The sequence below is a fragment of the Pteropus alecto genome, unplaced genomic scaffold (assembly GCF_000325575.1).
Source record: "Pteropus alecto unplaced genomic scaffold, ASM32557v1 scaffold75, whole genome shotgun sequence".
In the NCBI taxonomy this organism is placed as follows: domain Eukaryota; kingdom Metazoa; phylum Chordata; class Mammalia; order Chiroptera; family Pteropodidae; genus Pteropus; species Pteropus alecto.
Window position 1 is genome coordinate 18,633,927 of NW_006440638.1, and position 21,674 is coordinate 18,655,600.

At 34.6% G+C, this 21,674-nt stretch overlaps 1 protein-coding gene and 1 pseudogene across 4 annotated transcripts in view; one reads left to right on the forward strand and one right to left on the reverse strand.

Moving 5' to 3' along the window:
• FHIT (fragile histidine triad) overlaps positions 1-21,674 on the forward strand; it is a 1,286,618-nt gene that overhangs the window by 413,993 nt on the left and 850,951 nt on the right. The gene's annotated exons all lie outside the window — the stretch shown is intronic.
• Positions 3,561-3,679, reverse strand: LOC112484468 (annotated as a pseudogene).

Here is a 21,674-nt window from a genome sequence, read left to right on the forward strand (position 1 = left end):
TTAACTTGGTAAGTCAACCTACTTCTTTGTCCACATTTTCCCCACTGAAAACTCACCAGAATCTCCATACGAGACGTCCAAATCTGGGATCAAAGTGAGCTAGTGAGAGCAAAAGTTTCAGACATCTGGGACAATGTTTTTAAGATTAAATTGCTATACAGATTCAGTCTTTTCAAAGCTATTTTACTTGCATTTTGCCCTATAGACAAACAGAGAAAGAGTAGTTTTGAAAATTGATGCTATCTGTTATACTATTGCTTAATGAATTCCTGATTCTCAGATTGGAAGTAATTGGCTTCATATCTGGATCTCTAATCCAGTTCTAATTGACTCATTTCATCAATCACCTAGTCACTAATGCAATTTTTGGAGTGTTGACAAAACCTTTTCAGCCATCAGATCAATCTTGAGTGATATCTTGAGTGTTAAGATTTCTCTAATCCTATCTTGGGTTAGAAAAGGAGAAGAACTTTTGTTGTCAGCTCCCTGACCAGATATGGGATTGCCATTGACTAGTGCTAGATTTTGGCTTGTTCATTTTTGGGTATTTTGCATATATGCTTATCTACTATTTGTTAGAAATCATTATCAGACATTTTTGGCCTCACTTTTCGGTGCTGCTCCTTTCCTCAATTTATCATCCTTTCCCTGCTAGTTCCGTGACCTAAGGAATGCAAGATTGGTAGCCTCATTCTCAGTGTCATCATCTGCAAGATAGAATTCTATCTATTTCAAGACGTTTGTGGGAAGATATCAATCAGTCCAAGCATGCGAAGTGCTTATAAGTTAATGCATGTTAAATACAAGCATAGTGACTGACACATACTAATTACTAAATAGTTACTAGTTATCATTAGTAGTAGCATATCAATTAATAATAGTAGTACTAATTAGCTAATAATTGTAATGCTGCTTCCAAAAATAGCAGAATATTATAAATATTACTAATGTAAAGTGATATACCTAGATTAGTCATATACCTAGATTAGTTAGTCATATACCTAGATTCTATGTACTGGTATCTGTTTAATAACTTGTTTAGCCAAAAATTACAGGAAGCTATCTCTGGCAGTGATTCCAAGATGACACATAACAATGTGAATATCTTCGTACAAAATATGAAGGTGGTCCACTACCTTACACCATATACAAAAATTAATTCAAAATGAATCAAAGATCTAAATGGAAGAAGTAAAACTATAAAACTCTTAAACAAAAACATAGGAATAAATCTTCAAGACCTTGGGTTAGGCAATGATTTCTTAGATATGATGCCAAAAGTATAGTAACATAAAAAGTAGATCAGTTGGATATAACAAAAATTTAAAACTTTCACGCTTCACGTGATACCATCAAGAGGATAAAAAGACAACTTATATAATGTAAGAAATTTTTTGCAAGTCATATATTTGATAAGGGACTCGTATCCAAAATATGTAAAGAACTCTTACATCTCAATAACAAAAAGACAAATAGCTCAATTAAAAGGGGGCTAAGATCTGAATAGACATTTATCCAGATAAGATATACAAATGGAAAATAAGCCCATGAGAAGATCCTCAGCATCATTAGCCATCAGGGAAATGTAAATCAAAATCACACAAAGATACCACCTCACATGTACTAGGATGGCAATAATCAAAAGGACAGATAATAACAAGGGTTAGTGAGGCTGAGCAGAAATTGGAACTCTCATAGACTGCTCGTGGGAAGTAAAATGGTGCAGTTGCTCTGGAAAACAGTTGAAAATTTCTTTAAAAGTTTAACATAAATGTGACCGAACAATTCCACTCTTAGATATCTATTCATGGGAAATGAATACATGTGTACACAAAATCTTGTACACGAATGTTTGCAGCAGCATTATTCATAACAGCTCCAAAGTGTAAATGACCCAAATGTCCATCTACTGATGAATGGATAAATAAATTATGGTATACCCATACAATGAGGTATTATTCAGCAATGAAAAGGAATGAAGTACCAATAAAATGCTACATGATAGATTAACCTTGAAACATTATGCTAAATGAAAGAAGCCAGTCACAAAATGCTACATATTGTCTGATTCCATTTATATGAAATGGCCAGAATAGGCAAATTCATAGAGGCATCAAAGAGCCTAGTGGTTGCCTAGGGCTGGGGGGTGGGGAGGTCCGGGGGGCACAGGTGAGAAATGGATAGTGACTACTAACAAATGTGGCTTTCTTTATGGGGTGATGAAATTTTTTAAAATTGTTAGTGATGATGGTTATACGATGTCACTGAATTATACACTTTAGATGGATTAATTGCATGGTGTGTGCATTATATCTGAAAAAAAGCTGTTATAAAAATAAACAAAAGAGAGATGCTGTAGGGCTTGTTTTCTGTGGATGAAACTTGAAGTATGCTAGAATAAATGTTTCCTGGTCACTACTCAGTTCTGTGAGGACTGAGGTTTACTTTAATTTTCTGCTAGAAACCCTGTTCTAGAACTAGAGGCACACAAAATATATTTGTTGATGAATGATTGTGTTGATAGACCTCAAAACTAACCTGTTTCCCCAATTTCCAGAAGAACTCACAGGATTAGGAAGTCATTTTACTTAGAATTATGGTTTACTATAGAAAGGATTCAAAGTAAAATCAGCATAGGAAAAAGGTGCATGGTATGAAGTATGGAGAAAATCATGGTGCAAGCTTCTAAAAGTTCTCTTCCAGTGGGGTCACACAAGATGTGCTTCATTCTTCCAGCAGTGAGCTGAGACATCAAGTATTATTTACCAAGGAAGCTCATTAGAGACTCTGCAGAAGGCTTCTGCCAGGGGCTGATCTGCTTAGCACATCCCAAATTCCAGACTCCCAGATGGAAAGCTGGTATTCGGCATAAACCATACTATTTGTACAAACAATTAAATCACATTTAAACCACTCCTATCATTGAGGGAAAATTTTATATCACTGTAGGGAACTGTTCGCCAGCCCAAGTTCCCACCAAGGGAACTTGGCAAGCAGGCCTTTCTGTGTGTAGGCTATGTCAGGTCGGCTATGTTAACTCTTTTCTGTACAATGAATAGAAGGATGCCAAGTTCTAAATTTCCGTGTGATCTATTACAAGCCTATTTGTGCAAAAATATTAGGAGGAGGAATCGGTGTGTCCCGAGGAGAGTGTTGTCTTGCACATAGCTGGCAGCTCAATGCATGCTCATCTCTAATGATAAAGAAGTTCTAGAAGTTGGTCTGTGTTCTTATTTTTCTTCCTAATTACCCACTAACAGGTGAATTAAAATCTTAGAGTAATGGTTTCAATCAGGGTGATTCTGTCCCCAAGAGGACATTTGGCCATGTCTAGAGATATTTTCAGTTGCCTACACACTACTAAAGACCCTACAATGCACAGGACAGCCCTTCACAACAAAGAATTACCTGGGCCAAAATGTCAACAGTGCCAAAGTTGAGAAACTCTGCCTTAGAGTATATTCACAGGAGACAGCAGAACCTGAGAAAATTATCTATAAATTTATAGGAATAAGTAAGGCAATCAGGTAGTAACTCCCCACTTTTTTTTTTTTTTTTAATGCCTACAGCACCTGGTCTTCCTAGGTGGTCTCCTATGCAAGTACTAACCAGGCCCGACACTGCTTAGCTTCTGAGATCAGACGAGATCAGGCACGTTCAGGGTGGCATGGCCATAGACACGCCCCACCTTTTATGCCCACCCTACCTACACTCCCCTTTTTCATTTCTTGAGGTCTGTAAGCTGAAAATTATAAATTCTTCCTCTATTCCACATCTACTGGAAAAGAATGTTATGGGCAGAGAGAATATAATAGCCTTCATATTAGGGCTTCGGATCTTTTGCCTCAGATGGGTTGCCCAATCACTAACTGAAGGAATGTATGAGGATAGAACTACCAGCCTTCATGTTTTCATTGTTGAATTCATAATAGCTAAGAGTTGTCCTGACCATATCATCTATAAGCCCTGCCTATTTAATGCTGCAGTTTATGGCCTCATTTTCTTCCTTCTTTTTTCATAATACCTTTCAAAGTGGAAGCTAATGCGAATTTTGGTGCTCTCCAGTTCCAAACTGGTATGTCTAACACCATCAGACTGAATTAATTCAAACTATTAAGTGCAAAGTACATATTGCCATGGAGCTTATTCCAGATGCATTATTGTTAGTTTAATTGTTATGGCTAATCATTGGTTGTAGTTTTTCTGGGTGCTTGAAGTAATAGTAATAATAATAATAATAATAATAATAATCACAATACTTTTTTTATAGTGCCTTTCTTTTGAGGATCTTGAAAAGACTGCATCTTAGAACCACTTATTGTAAAACTATCATTATCTGTGTATTTTAATTTGGCTAAAGTTCGAGGAAGAATATGCCAGTGTATGATTTAAAAAGGCAAGAAATATTGATATTCATGAATCATGCTTTTTTGTTGTTGTTACAATTTACCATCATGGCGAAGCAGGAAGAGGGATAGTATTTCCAGAGAGCAATCCTGTGCTTTTGAAAATTATTCTTTTGTGTCCTTTGTGTTGACTTAGGATCAGTTCTGACTTCGTAGGTTTTAATTTTAAATGATGCTCAGATCGTTTGAGGCCTGTATTTTGTTTGGTCTGGCAAAGTAAGGCATTTTGGTTCTCTGTGTGTGTGTGCATGTGTGTGTGTGCGCACGCGTGCGTGTGCGTGTGCGTGTGTGTGTGTGTGTGTGTGTGTGTGTGTGTGTGTGTGTGTTAAGGCCTTAAAAGAGATAAAGGGTCTTTAGATACTCCTCACTGCTTACATCACATTTTGAAAAGTTCAAAATGAGTGAGAAACATAGTGTAATATGTCTGTACTTAAATATATGTTTACCCTCAAATGAGGTTGGTTATTAGGAAAAGGAGGCCTTTTAAAGTACAGTTTGGTCTCTTGATGCTCCAAATACTTGAACAGAGAAGGAGACAGAAGGTATGTTAAAGCAGTTCCCAGCTCACTTATTTCTTGTTGCCTGGCTGATTACTCAGGAGGTCTAACCTTTTTTTTTTAGCAGTTGAAATTAATTGCTCCCATAAAGCACTTGCTTCTACGAAACAATTATGACAGGTTTATAATGGCATCCTGATGAGTTTTGTTAAATCAACACTTAACCCTAAGGACCAGAATCGTCTTCACGTGTTACTGCACCTCCTCCCAGCAGTAGTTCAGGTAACATGGATTTCCCCAGAAAGGGTTCAGTTTGGCTTCCGTGATACATGGAGAGTTTCCACCATCTGGCTGCTGTCAGGGAGCCCAAGGGAAATGAATTGCTGGACTTTTGCTACATGGATTCTTATTGTTGTCTCTTTCTAAGGGAGAAGCAAGGCCATGGACTTATGCCATAAATAATGAGGACTCTTCTTGTCACACAGCATGTGTTCCTCTGGAAAGCTGGGAGGAATGGAGAGAAAAAGGGTAAAGCAGTCATTCTATACCTGGGCTGCACATTAAAATCCCCTGTGGAATTAAGAAAAACCCTCAGGTGCCTGGGTTCCTCCCCCAGAGATTCTGATTTAATTGGTCTGGAGCAAAGCCTGGTATTGAGAGGTTTAAAAGTTTCCTGGGTGATTCTAATTATTAGCTACATTGAGCACTGCTTGGTGTCTAGTTTTTAGCAGGGCGAATATTCAAAATACATAGCAACTAGTACAGCACTGTGCCCTTCCTCTCTACCAGGCACTGTGCGAAGTGCTTTATAGGTATTAATCCATTTGATTGTTACAATAACTAAATGATTGAACAATCATTAATTCATAATTCATTTATTCAAGAAATATTTATGGGGCGTAGGCAATGGACCGGGCAGTGTGTGGGTTGTTGGGGAGGAGGATTAGAGAATATTTTTAGGGTCAATGATATTTGGTTTGACATTTAAAGACTGAGGAGGAGTTAACCAGGCAAAGAGGAGAGAGAAGTGGCTTTCGCAAACTTAACTGTGTCGGGAAGGAGGATGACTAATTCAAGGAACTGAAAGAAAAGCAGTGCTTCTGGGGCAGAGGAAGCTAGGGGAGCATGTCAAAAGATAAGACATAAAGGTGGACATGGCCTCTCTGGCAGAGGTTGTCCATCTGGTAAAGGGTGTTGGCCTTTATTTTGAAACCAGAAGGAAGCTCTGATCTCATTTGGAAATCCTAGAATATCTCGCTGGTTAAAAAAAAAAACAGATAAGGAAAGCAAGAGTTGATGCATTGTAATAAGTTGGGTGGCCACTGAAGTCCATCTGGACAGAAATGAGAATGACTTGGATTAAGATAATGAAGGCGAAGAGAGAGATGGGCATATGTGAATGATATTTAGATGGCAAAATCCTTAGGTTTTGGAGATGGATTCAAAGGGGCAAGAGAGGAAAACGACTACCATGTCCAATTTTACTATTGTTTACTATTATTACCTGCCAGTTTCAGATGAGCTGTTGAGCAGGAGAGTAGTGCTTCTCAAATTTTAATGTGTGTAGGAATCACCTGAGGATGTTGTTAAAATGCAGATTGATTCAAGAGGTTTCAAATGGGGTCTGCGATTCTGCTTAATAAACTTCAAATGAGGCCGATGCTGCCGGCCCACAGAAAATTAAGAGCTTAGAGAAGTGAAATACCTTATTCAGGATGTGGTGAAGTTGAGCCTGACCTTTTAACCATGTTCGTCCACCTCTAAATCCTATGACCTTAATCATAAACTCTATGGCTCCTGAAAGATGGAGCATTGGTATAAAAAGTCTGTTGGAGACAACGTGGGAAGGTTGTATACCAGGCTAAGAAATTTGGATTTTATCTGTAGGTAATTGGCAACCATTGAAAATGTGTAAGCAGAGAAGGGTCTAATAAGAAAGCTTAAAGTACAGTTTCTGGATGTATTTCCTATGAGCATTTTGTTTGTTCTTTTTAGTAACGATTTGTTAGGTCAAAATGAAGTAAGGTTAAAAAAAGCAAAAAAAAAAAAAAAAAAAATACAGGGCTCTGCACTTTGTAAGTAGTAGGGATGGTTTATTAGAATCATCTACTCTGTAATGAGGGCAATAATTGGCTCTTATTTAGTGTTTCCTGCCCAATCATCCCAAGGCACTTTACTAATAAGCATCATCTTTCAGAGTTGAAGAAGCCGTTGGAGAGAGGCTAAGGGACTTGATGTAGTGGAGCTGACTGCTAGGGCATGCCTTCGTCATTTTTGTAGTATCTAGATTCTTCTATCACAGTTCAGGTGCTTACCTGAACATTTGCCTTAACTGCTTCATCTATCGGTATCAGTGTTTCCTGACTATGTCCCAGGGACTGCTAGCCTAATAAGAAACTAAATGAAAAAAAAAAAAAGTGTCAAATGTTTGGAAAATGCTTCATGCTTTATCTCCTTCTTGAAAAGGTATAATGAATATCAGCACAGAAGGGCTCTGAGAAGTCACACAGTAAAATAATTTTTTTAACTCTGTATAGCTAGTGGTTTTCCAAACTAATCTGACCTCAGAATTATCCCCAACTCTTTGTTCCCTCCCAACTCTTGACATTCCATTAAACAGTTGTTCTATCTGGTGGAGTTTATGAAATGTTTGTATTCACAGATAACTAGTCTTCGAATGCGTAAATATCAGTTGCCTGGGCCTCTCTTTCTTGAGTGACTGGCAGATTTGGCATTTTGCCATCTAGATCAACAGAATAACCAGTTTTTACTTTGCTTTTACTTTAGCTAGATGCCCTTACCACTGTTAAAACTGCAAGTCTCTATTTCAGTGGTTAGCTGGGAAAGAAAATCACTAACTTATCTGCATGTTTCACTGTTTTCTGGAAGGTTCGAGTTTTGCATTTGTTTCTTTTCTTTGTTTCCACATGTTTAATTATATTTTGGCAGCCATAGAATCTTCCTTCCCACTCTGTTTCATGTAAAAGATCCTAGGAATAGGATCATTGCCAGATATGACATTTACATTGAGTCTTTTAAAATTCTTTTTGTTAAGTACTTAACATGAAACTTGAATGGTTTTTAAAAATCTGAGTTAATTTTGTAGTTTGAAAGGAACTAAGTTTGTTTTTTTACCTGAAAGGTCTAAGAATCTTTTTTTTTTTTTTTTTAATCAGACTACGTACAGTTTGCATTTATATGAAACCAGAAAATTCTAGCTAAATAAATTTCAAGATGTTGGTGGAATAACAAACAGGATTGAGATCCAATACCATACTAAGAATGAAAACAAATGAAGTAACAGAGGAGCATAGAAAGTTGGATTAAAATAAAATTTATTGTGTTTTAAAATATGAATTTATAGTTATCAAATAGACTGTCTAAATGAGACCATTGTTTCCTGAGCAGTTAGTGTGTCTGTTTTCTTCAATTTTCCTAAAACTGGTTTCTTGTAGACAGCTGTAGCATTCTTAATCTAGAAAAATGGCTTCATATTTTGAAAGGCAGCAGAATTGGCTATTAAGCTCCTTGAAAGTACAGATGCCCAGGCTTCTACCCAAGAGATTCTGATTAGGCAGGTCTAGCATGGTACATAGAAATCTATATTTTCAACCCCAAGGCAGATAGTTCTGAGGCACAGTAAAGTTTGAGAACAACTTCTCTAGAATACTCTCTTAAGTTCTGGTATATGAAAGATTCACATAATTTGTTAAAAATGCAAATATCAAGCTATAACTTTCCTTCAACTACTGTATACCTTTGTGCAAGCTGTGAAGTGCACAACCTACACTGGTGTTTGCGTGGCCCTGCCTCACCCTCAGATATTCTGCTTTAATAGGCAGGATTTCAGGAATGTGTGTTTTAATAAGCACTTTACATCATTCTGATGCAAGTGATTTAAGATTCATATTTTGAGACTCATTGCTCTAGAAATGTGATTTGAAATAGGTAGATTCTATGGATGGTCTACTAAATGAGACCATAAGCTACCCATTCAGATAAAGATCCAGACAGATTAATTTAGGTTGGCCATGCCTTCCTTACCAGAGAGATCCCATGTGGCTATGCAGGCTTGTCCACTTTCAAGCTGTAGACAGACCACACTTTCCAAATATCTTCCGCACGTCTTTGCTGTAGATAAGTCACAGCATTCCTCACGCTGCTGCTGGATCTGGAGCCAAAAGAAGCATAGGGTTTTTGCCTGTGAGTTGGTTGAGTAGGTTCTCTTTGGCCTTGACTCCATGGAAGACGCAATGCTGCTGCACACATGAGTGTGATCCTGAAAAGGGACCAAGTGGCTTTCGATACTAAGGACAAGTAGTGAACATTGCAGGAAAGTGTGGATCTGCCACCCAACACTCATGAATTAACATGCCCAGGGGATGAGCTATAAAGTGATAATAAGAACTTTTTCTTTGTCTCCAACAAATTGTTTTTTGTCAGACCCAGGTTTTGAGCCTAGAACAGCAATTCTCAAAGTGTGGCTCATGAACCCCTGAAGATCTCTGAGACCATATCAGGGCGTCAGCAAGGTCAAAACTGTATCATTATAATACTAAATTGTTACTTGGCTTTTTTACTGTGTTCACATTTGCACTGATGGTGTAAAAGCAATGGCGGGTAAAATAGTAGCATGAATCAAGCACTGTAGAATGAATCAAGGCTGTGGCACCAAACTGTACTATTGTTCTTTTATTCTTTACCACCATGACTTATGGTTAAAAAAAGAAAACCAGTTTCATTTAAAAATATCCTTGGTGAAACAGTAAAAATTATCAATTTAATTAAGCTTTGCCTCTCAAGTACATATCTGTTTTATAGGAAGCAAGTGTAAAGAACTTATACCGAAGTAGTATAGTTATTTGAGAAAAGCACTTGTACAACTTTCACTTGTGAGCTGAACTAGTCGCTTTTACATGGAACACCATTTTTTTACTTGCAAGAATGATCGACAGATGAAATATGGTTATTTAGTCTTCCATATTTGACAGACATTTTCCCAAACATGCATAAACTGAGCCTGTCACTTTAAGTAAACCATTGGACAGTATTTGTTGCCAATGACAAAATTCAAGCTTTCAAGCAAAAATTAGAATTTCGGAAAAGTTGTATCTGCCACCATGAGCTTGACAGCTTCCCAGTACCTAAGGACTTTTCTGATGAGATTGATGGTGATATTAAAGAATGTGATTTTTAAAAATATTATATAATGAAATGTGTCAACATTTGGGAGATATGCATAATTCAGTGCGCCAGTATTTGCTGCTAGAACAATGCATGCTTTTACAAAATTTTGCATAGGGAAAGTATCCATTCACAATGCGACATAGACCGTGGATTTTTACTTAACAGAGCACTAAAAGTTTATTGATGCAGTTTCAGATTCTAAACTGCAATTGACTCTTAAAGAAACTACCATTTATCAAGTTTTGATGCAGTGTCCAAGAAAAATATTTACACTTATGTGAAAGCTATTAAAATACTCCTCCTGGATTTTTTTTTGGCATACTTCAACCAAAAAAAATGTATCACGACACAATGCAGATATGAGAATCCACTGGTCTTCTATTAAGCGAAACATTAAAAAGATTTTCAAAACTCTAAGACAATGCCACTCTTATCACTCGTTCTTTAAAAAAATATGTATGTTAACATGTAATGGGTTTATTATTGTTATTTTAAAATGAATTAACAGTGTTTTGAAAATTTTGTTTTAATTTCTAAAGTGGAAAATACCCATAGATGTAACCTACATAAGCAAAAGCAGTTGGGGGCCTTTAACAATTTTTAAGAGCGTGAATGTGTTTTGAGGCCAAAATGTTTGAGAACTGTTGGCCTAAACACTTACTAAAGATATTCCGCAGAATGCTCTCCCTTGAGATACTCTACAGAAACCCAACAGGCCAAAGCAAAAGGTGACATAAAGCAAAAAGAATTTGGTAGTTGAATAAGTTTAGAAATGCTGCTAGCTACAGCCTCTTTTGGAGATTCACAGTTTGCAACAGCACATTAACAGTTCAACTTGAACTTTGTTCTGCTCTCACTCTTTCTAAACTCATTTGATGGTGATAATATCTTTCCATGGAATAAGCTTTGGGAAATATTGTTCCCTTGCCATAATAAGTGTTACCATTTTAAGTATTTTTCCAAACGTTGGGTTAAAAAGTGGTATGTTATTATTCATTGGCTTCTAAAATCTGGAGTTTAAGGGTTGGTCATGTTTTCCTTTAGAACAGCCTCCAGACAGTAACTTCTCTACCCATGCCACCAGGGAGGTGAGGTTTGGCAACTACAAAATGTTGCACTATGTTCTGGATTTTCAGTTATATAAACTTGGTTGTTTGTTGGGCTTCAAAAGACAGGCAAACAAATGTAAACCTATGATGGTAAAAATGTCTTCATGGGTCTTACAGATTAATGGACTTGAGAAGAGGATCTTTGCTCTAGGACAGAAGGCAATTAACTTAGCTGTTAATTAATTAAAAGGTTGTGCCTTTGCTTGAAATGAATGTCCTTTTGGTAGGACTTGATTTGTTCTTTTTGAGTTAATGGTTACTCAGTCATACATACTATCTGATTTGGTTTCCTCAGAGGAATTACCCATTATCAAGACTATATAAATAATCAGGGTCAGTTTTATCACCACATATATTTCTCCTAGTAAATGATGATCCACTGGAATTCTAGTCTAGGAATTGGTTTGTCAATTGCAATTCTTTTGTTGCTAGGACAAAATTATTCTTGAAAGTAAACCTTGCTAGCAGCTGTATTTCCACTTCTATAAATCTATCCTAAGGAATAAACAATGCAATTTTAAAATGTATTTATAGAGATGTTCTCTGTAACGTTACTTATAATAACTCAAATTGAAAACAACTAAAATGCTGACACATATGGAAATAATGAAAAACAATATTATATTTACATAACAAAATGCTATACAGACATTAAAAAGTCTGGTTTTAACACTATTTAAAAACGTGGAACAATGTCCCCAAACTAGTATCAGTGACTAGAGTAGGATAAAAAAAATCATGGTATGTTGTCAGATTGTTTTCTAGAAAGGTTGTTTCAATTTACCTTCTCACCAGCATATTTGGGCATGTTTCTTTCTCTGCACTCTTGCCAACAATGAGTGTTACTTTAAATAATTTTTTCCAATTTGATCAGGTAAAAATTATATGTCATTTTTATATTAAGGAGATAATCAACATGGAAAACAAAGAGCAGTAATTGGCATTTCCAGACAAGATTTGACTAATTGCTATCTTGTAGGCAGAACTTAGTGCTATCCTGACTACAGATGGGGTAACTCTGATTACTGACATCTGATATCTCCCAGGGCCTGGGAGAAAGTTCTAGAGACCAGAGAGGTAATTTGAGTCAAATTAAAAATAATCAAGAAAATTCTACTGTAGTCAAATTTAGCCATTTATAATTATAATAGGATAGATTAAATAAATACCATGTTAAGGCCATCTCCACCTGTGTGTAAAATACTCATATAAACATTTAAGGAGACTTAGAGGCAGAGAAAGCATATATGCCTGTCAATCTTCTGTGTGTCAGAGGCTTTGCCATTATAAAGTTATAGTAGATCATAGAATTATCTGTCAAGTGATTAAAATTGTCATTATAGTTTCCAGTTTTTATATCCTTATATCATGCATGCAAAAGATTTGCAGAATGCCTGTGGGCCTTTTGGAATCACTAACGGGACTTGTTGCCTGTTTCCATTCCCTGCCACTTGCACAGATGTGCCAGTCATGCCTACAGAAATTTTTTGTCATAGTAACATGACAACTGGGTAGAATATTGAAGGAAATGTCAAAAATGTATCCATGTGAAAAGGATCAGAAGGCAGTGTTGTTATCTGAAAGTTTGCTTCTGTCTCGGGCTCCTGTCTGTATGGAACAGGCTGGGTGTCTAATTTCAGCAGTGCAATTAATTCTCGGACGAGTTGAGAAAAGATGTAACTGCCACATTTGTATAAACTTGAATGTTTCTTTACTAATTCATGTACTTACTTCCTTTGCGATTTCATCTGAAATCATCTTTTGAGGGCTTTTTGTTGTTGATTTTTTTTTTTAATCTTTTGAGTGATGAAAATGGACAAAAATGGAATTCAGCAAAATGTAAATGAATCAGAGCAAATGGGATGCAAGAATATACTGTACACATCCCAAATGGAAATAGAGATATTTGTTCTTTTTTTTTTTCAGGAGAATTATAAAACTTTCCATGGTGCATCAGACATTGTGTTTTACATTCTGTCTTCCCATACTTTTTAAAAGGTAATGAAAAGCAGTTTTAAAACATAGAGGTTATTATTGTGCATTCTGACAATAAATTATTTATTCTCATACAGAGATTTGTCCTTGAACCCTGATAAAATCTTTCACCACCATTATGAATTCCTTTGTTTTAATGATTCATTTTTAATGTTTTTCCTTTTGTACTTTTCTATAGTGCAGTCTCTTATTAGAATTATGATATCCAAGATGCAGTTTTTTAAAATTAACTTTAAAAATTTCTATAGACTGAGTCATAGAAAATGGCTATAGCCTATTGAATAAAAGATAATAGGACAGTGGCCTATGTATTATTGAGATATATTTTTAAGAATACTATAACAGAAAAACTTATACTTCTAATACATTCTTATTAAAAGGAAAGATTATTTTCAAATTGTATAATAGAGAGGTCACAATATTAGGATAATCAATTAGTACTTGCGGGGGTGGGAAAGTAGAGGATAGGTCAAGGGTGAAATGCATGGGTAGATTTTAATCGAACTAAAGAATGTTGAGGTTTCTTTCAATAGTTATATAGTGAATTTAAAATTTTCACGTATGTGTGTATACCATTTACAACTGCATGAATATGTTCTTTAATGCTTTGCACATATTTCTGGAAACTATGAATTTTAAAATTCTATTTCTTTCTAAGGTATCTAGTAATGGCATAACACCACCATAGCCAAGTGGTCCTTGGAGACCAACATTGAATTTCAAACTTTAATTCAATGGAATTGCTTTAAAAAACACATTAAATTAAAATTAGTGTCCTTTAGTCCATTATGTTTCTTTTTCTTGTCGTATTCTTGTGATTCATTTTTGTAACTCCCGTGGTGAACAACCTTCATTTTATTAGCCTTGCAGCCACCCTGTGCAAGAAGGCAGAGTCCTCATTTTCCGTTGATCTCTGTATTTTTATATATAAAAGGTTATTGATGATCTTTAATGTAATTTTCATCTCTAGAGTTCTATGTTTATGTCTCTTTCCTCTTTTATTCTGCATTCTTTATAGTTTTTTTTTAATGTGGATAAAATAAAGAAGTGTCAAGAAAGTAGTTTGAAAATTGTAATGCACTATAGAAATATAAAGTATAACTATTGCTGTCCAATATCATTCTCTGTGACTGATCTTATGTTTACACAAGATTGTATTTTTCCAGGTGTGTAATATTTTAAACTTAAAAAAAAATTCTGCAGTGTACATAATATAGTAAAGAAACACTCATGGATTGGTTTATTCTTGAGCTAGGGATTGTTTAGCTCTTGGACCAAGAGGCAGCAATCTGAAGTTCACCACTTAAATATGTAGTTTACTTTTAGGCATTTCAAGAGGCTAAAGGGCAAGATGATGATTACTGAACATTGAGAATATATTCCCAGCCTTCCAGACAACCCAACAGTAGATGGTCAGTTTTGAGAACATGTTTTTAAGAAGCAGCTATAATGATTTATGAGAGCAATGGCAAGGGAAGAAAGTATGACCCATGTATTAAATTAGATCACTCTGTTCTCCAATTTGATTTGTATTTAAAATCCAACTAAAATGATTTTTTTAAAAAAAATAAAAATGCAAAAGCTAATTGCAAAAAAAGTTTCAAAGTTTTTTATGTCTTTCTGTGCCTAGAGCAAACTCTTGATCTGCGTAACAATAATCCCATTGAAATGCCATTTAGATTGGAAGTGCTGATGAAACACTAATGATTTTAGAGCAAATATGTTACTCTAATTTCCTCCATCTGCTATGAATAAAAGGATACGAATATTAAGTCTGGGAGAGTTGTAGAGAAAATAGTTTCTTAGAGAAGTTGAAGATATTTAAAATGTGTGCAGGTGTGAGGGAAGAATAATTCCCTTTTTAATATTTTCAAACGTTTCAAAAAATGGGAGCTTTATTGTAGTTCAATGGAAATGTCAAGAATTTTTCTGCATAGTTTTGCTGACTCCAGTAGAATGTGCAGTGACTTGATGGCCAGTTATCTAGGTTTTACTGTGACACGGTCCTGATGATTCTGATGAAAACATTTTCTGTGGTTTGTTTAGAGGTTCTAACCAGGGACAAGAACTACTTCTGTACCCTTAACTGTAGAATGGTTCTTTTGTTTCTCTGAGGATTGTCCTCTTTTGATTCAATTCATGCACAGTAGTATAGAAGGAAAGGGGATTATACTTCCGTAGATTCTTGGTCTACTCTACCAATCAAATTTGGTACAATTAGATTTTTTAAAAATTTTTATAATTATTCATTTGAAAATCTAGAAGAAATAGCGATTATTTAGGAATGTATACATTATCAATAATCATGTAAGAAAAGTAAAAAAGAAATAATATCAATAATTGTAGAAGGAAGTGGAAGATTGTTTAAGATGTACCACTAAAAAAGGCACTGGGCCCAGATGGTTTTACAGCTAAATTAAATCTAGGCATCAAAACCATATATTCCCTATGGCTTTCAAACAATTTAAGACTATAGAGAAAGAGAGAAGGGGCCTGAAGTAATTATACAAATCTAGAATAATCTTATATTAAAAGCCTGATATAAATAGCTCTAAAAAGATATGTTATACCAATTTCAATTTTTTGGTATATAAAAGCATATCATTTAAAAAACAACTTAAGTCTATCTGTTTATGAAACTATAATTAAAATGTTTGAAATAGGTTTTTTCCCCCCAAATTATAAACCATTTCAGAATTGGAAGTTTATCCATACCATTTATCATATCGGCAAATTCAAAGAAAAATGATAAGATTTTATCAATAAATGCTGTATCAATTTCCTAGGGCTGCTGTAACAAATTAACCAAACTGGATGGCTTACCAACAGAAATTTATTCTCTCATAGTTCTGGAAGCTAGGGGTCCAAAATCAGGACCATGCTTTGTCTGAAGGTCTTAAGGGATGATCCTTCCCTATCTCTTCCTAGCTTCAGGTAGTACTGGCAGTCCCCGGCATTTCTTGATATGTAAAGACATCACTCCAACCTCTGTCTTTGTCATCGCATAGAGTTCTCCCTTGGTGTCTGTGTCTGTATTTTCTCTTTTTATGAGGATACCAGTGCTTAGAGCCATCATGATCCAGTATGACTTCATCTTAATTAATTACATCTACAAACACCCCATTTTAAATAAAGTGACCTGATTCCAGGTGGCCATAAATTTTGGGGTCACCCTATTCAGCCCAGTACACATGCCAAAAAAGAATTTTATAAGATTTATTGATAATTTTTATAATACTTTACATAAAATGGACACAGAAGAAACTTAATTAAATATAATGAAGAATATTTACAAAAACCTACCCTCCATTATATTACATTAAATTACATTAAACAGTAAAATATAAAAGCCATTCCTATTAAGACCAGGAAAAATATAAAGGGATATTTGCTGTCCACATTGTTATTTGGCCACTGTGATGTGGGTTCTATATGATATAATTAAGTGATAAAATTCAGCAGTGTAAATAGTGGAAAAATCAAACAGTTATTTTCATTTTCATGTGAAATTATGTTCCTAGAAAAGTTAAGACTCTGTTAGAGACTATTACTAATAAACATGTAAGCTGGATGGTCATAGGTAAATATATAAAATCAAAGTTTCTTTATACCTTTGATAACCAGTTACATAGAAATGGAAAAAAAATTCATCTATGTAAACAAAAACCATAAAATCCTTAGTAATAAATTTAATAAGAAATAGTCATACCATTTCCTAATATATCCTAATATTATAAAATGTCATCCTTTCTTAATATATATGTTAATGGAATTCCAGTCAGCATGGCAATAGGTATTATTTTTCCTCTTCCTTCTAGACAGTAAAACTTAATATAAAGTTGCTGTTATTTAAACAGTGTGTTATTGGCCATGAGAAAAATTGATCAAGATAATAGTGAAAAGAGTCAGAAAAAGATCTAAATAAGTAAGAATGAGCTAAACATTTAATAAAAGTGGCTTTTCAGTTCAGTAGGAAAATGTATGTTTATATAAAAATGATGTTATAAAAGCTGTTTTTTTATTTGTAAGTTATAAATATTAAACTCTTATTTCTCACCATAAGATAAAAAAGTTAGGATGAATTAAAGATATAAATGTACAACATTAAGCAGTACAAATATTAAAACTAGGAATTCCTATACACTGATGAGATAAAGTTATACATAATATTTGAAAAAAGGCTAAATACATTAATTAGAAATTCACAAAAAGGAATATTTAAATAACTAATAGATATATGAACATCTGCTCAACTTCACTAGTAGTCATGGAAATAAAAATTCAAATTATAATGAAGAACTAGAAAGTTTTCATACTTTGATAAGTCTAAGAAATATCTAACAAAATTAATGGTGTACCTACTTTTTAACACTGCACCTCTGCTATTGGGAATCTCTAATCTTTAGTCATATAAAAATATATTTTCAAGATTGTCTGCTGCATTGTTTGTAGTGGGAAAACCAAAACAAAGCTAGGCAAAAAAATTAACCAAAAAACAGCTCCTTAATAAGGGAATTGTTGAATATATTTATAAGTATACTGTGGGATATTATGCAATGAATAAAAATAATTAGCTGAATCTATATGTGATGTCCATCCAGTCCATAATGAACGGAATGGCTCTATATACAATCTACATATATTCATATGCAGCTAGAGAAAGTTGTAGAAGGATAAACACTTAATTGTTTCTTTTTTGTGTCAGTATTTTGTTGGTTACCATGGGAAAATGGGATTAGGTGTAGGGCTGGGGAGAAGTGTTTGCTTATTTTATATGCAAAGATGCATGTATAGATGTTCATTACAGCTTTGTTTATAATAAAGAAAAAAATATGTAAATCTCTATATTCCTAGGTAGTTGAGTATTTAAATACATCCACTTATAAGTTATATTGCAATAATATACACACAGAGATGCATGTACCAAATTACAAAGTTATACTGAGAATTTATGTATGATGATGTAGATTTTTCATTTATTGCATACTAAGATATGCATGACACAAAGACCAATGTATTAGATTCCAGTTATTACATAGTATGATCCAATTTTGTGGTATATTTAGGCATTAAAATTAATAGAAGTACACATGCCTGACAGCGGTAGTTTTCTCTGAGTGATATAATAGATTATCTTTTATAATTTTTTGTACATTTTGAACATTTTGAAATGTGCTTGTTGTCTTTTTATCAAGAGAAATATATCCAGTCTTTTAAAAACCCCTAGATTAAAAAAAAAAAAAAAAAAAGACATAAAAGACCGAAACGGAGATGTTTTAAAAATTAAGAGGGTAAAAGGGAACAGTAAACACGGAAAAAGGTATATAGACTTAGTGAAGAAATACTACTTATTGCTATTAAGTCTAATAGTCCAGGCTGTTAGATGTAAGGCATATTTAGAGGCCTTTGGAAGGTCTGTTTTGTGACTATTGTTACTTAAATATCTGACCTTTTTGAATTAGCTCTCCTGATATAGGCAGCTTAACATGGGATTCTTCACACACACATTTACTTTCTCTCATTTGTTGGGAGTGGGGTTTGCACTTTTCTCCTAAGAGTAAATTTCTTCATGTAGCTTGTACCCAAACACTTATCTCTCAAGTAGCACACCTTTCTGATCAAAGGCAAATGTCATGAGTGAAGGCATGGGACCGAGCCTGATTGATATTCCTAAAATGCCTCTTTTATGTTCCAGAAGCCACATCTGCATTTTTTGAGTGGTGCAGAATGTCAGCGCAAGTGCTCTATCTATGCTGAACCTGGTGCAGAGAGGGGAAAAAAAGCCACACTCCACTTCTTTATTTAGAGTTTGCTTTGAGAACGGCAAGCACTATTTGAAAGGTCATCCCATTTCAAGCAGCAGATGGATAGGAAAAAAAGACTCTGGCTTTTACAAATAATTTAATTGAATTCTCCTTGCCATTTCTGCAGGCAATTCAGGATATTTTTTAAAGCATTGATCCATAATTATCTTTCAGAGTGGTTAGTATTGTTAGACAGACTTGTAATTCTTCCTGTATAAGGGAGCAGTACAATATTCATTTTTACCTATTTAATTGTCTTTTCCTTTCCTGTGCAAAACAAATATACACAATAAAGGCAAATCACTGCTTAAAAAAAGAGAGCAAATTAAAAATTTTTTCCAGATTCTTTTGACCTGAAGCTCTCCTTTCTTAGGCATGGCTGTATGTATAAAGGCCAGCTTCTTTAGGCCTTCCTATAAGCAAATGATAATCTGCATCTACGTAGCCTACTTTTGATAGCTTCTGGGCACAAAACCCCAGAGGAGGGTCACAAACCACAAATTACAAAATTATCATTTTATTTGAATGTAAAATGCCGACATCTAAGAATGTATCGTAACTGTGGTTATATTTTTCTTGTCTTTTTTTTTTTTTCTTTTTTAAGTTTTTGTAATCTAACTGCACTATTCTGACTGGGGTAAGTAAGATTGCCAGATAAAATTCAGGATGTCCAGTTAAATTTAAATGTCAGATAAACAATGGATACTTTTTTAGTGTAAGTATGACCCATGTAATAAACTGGAGAGTCGCCTCAGAATAGAATATTCTATTTAAATAAAATTGTGAAATATAAAATAGGAAAAGTGTATAAGACACATATATACAGTCTAATGCATAGTTATAAATGAACACTTGTGTCAAGATTTATCCAGGTCAAGACATATAGTATTACTAGTGTCTAACAGTCCCCTGAAAATCTTCCTGATCTTAATTCTGTAACCACATTAGATGTAGTCACTGCCTTGTCCTTTGCAATAATCATTTCTTTCTAATTTTATCATCACTGACAGACTTATAATCACTATAAGTTTTATGTATTTTAAATTTCATATGAATGGAATCACACTGTATATATCTATAAAGTTAAAATATTAATAATTCAACAATTTGGAGGCAAATATTACTGGTCTCTTCATCAAATGATGAAATAGATAACCCTATTAAGCTTGAGTGTACTTGGGCTTTTTACGTAGCAAAGACTGAAGAGTAGTCATTTAAAATGTTTAAAAGAAATCTTAGTGAGTTCACTGATTGAACAGTGCTATAAATATTTGTACTTTTTAATACTCTCCCCTCAAAATGTTTGTTCTCCCAAGCCACATTGATTTTCCAGAAGGTGGGGGCCAATCCAGTGACATTTTCACTGGGTTTCTGTTTCACCGATATCAGTGGAGTAAATCACATCGCCAACCTGTCTCAGGTCATAATGTTTAGCCACAAATGGATAAAGAGCCTTTTGATTTATTATTCATGTAGATAACAATACTCAGAATGAACATTTCCTTTTATATCATACATTTTATCTGGTGACATTTAAAAAATGTCTTTCAGAGCCCAGCCTTCTGATCCTTGGACTCCCTCTTTCGTTGTGTTAATGGCACCATATTTTGTTTTCTCATTTCTCCTTTATTTCCTTAATGCTGAAGATGGCACATTTTCTAAGTTGCTTTGAAGAACAACCATCACAAGAGCAAAAATAATAAACAGCAATTTCAAATGGATTTCTGAATGTTCTAGGAAATAGGCAATTTTGCATGGCAAGCACTTGAACTCAGGGATGATTTATTATTCATTTAATTGTGGTGAATATTCATGGATTGCATGTTGAATTAGAATTATTGAGATTTTCATTTACCCTAAAGAAGTTTGGGGAGTTGTGTCTTAAAAATTTGAATTTGCTGAAATTCACTTTTTAAGAGACAAGCAGAAATTTTTCTATCTAAAAGGAACCTTAAAAGTGATCTGGTTAAATCCTCTAGATACTGTATACAAAAAAAAACATTCAATGTTCTGTAAAAACTGGACTGATATAGAGATTTTGTGTAAGGGCATATTGTTATAGAACCATGATTTGTTTTCTTTTTTCCTTCCCTCCCTTTCTCCATTTCTTCTTCACGTTTTTTCCTTCTTTTGAAACAGCAGGACCTTTAAAGAAAATTTTGCCCCAAATCTCAAAATCTTGCCCCAAGTGGAATTACTCTGTTTGGCTAGAGAGTGGGGCTGGGCCATACCTTCCTTATCTTCACTCTAACACATGGACGCCCCAGAGTACCACTGCAAAGCCCAAGGCTTTCCGTGGTCACAGTTTTAAAACTGAATAGAGCTGAATAATTTATTTATTTATTAAGCACATTATATTCCAGATACTCTTCTAAATATTTTACAAATATTAACTCATTTAATCTTCAAAACAGTCTTGATATGGTTATTATTATAGATAATAATATTATTATAGATAATAATATTTTATAGATGAGGAAAGCGAGGCACACAGAAGTTAAATAAGTTCCTCAAGATCACACAGCTATTAAATGGCAGAGCCTGGAAAGTTTTGTTCCAGAGTCCCTGTTCTTATCCAGAATGCTTTGCAGTCTCTCCTTAGCAGCAGTAACACCAGCAGCAGCAGCAGCAGCAGCAGCAGCAGCAGCAGCAGCAGAGCAGCAGCAGCAGCAGCAG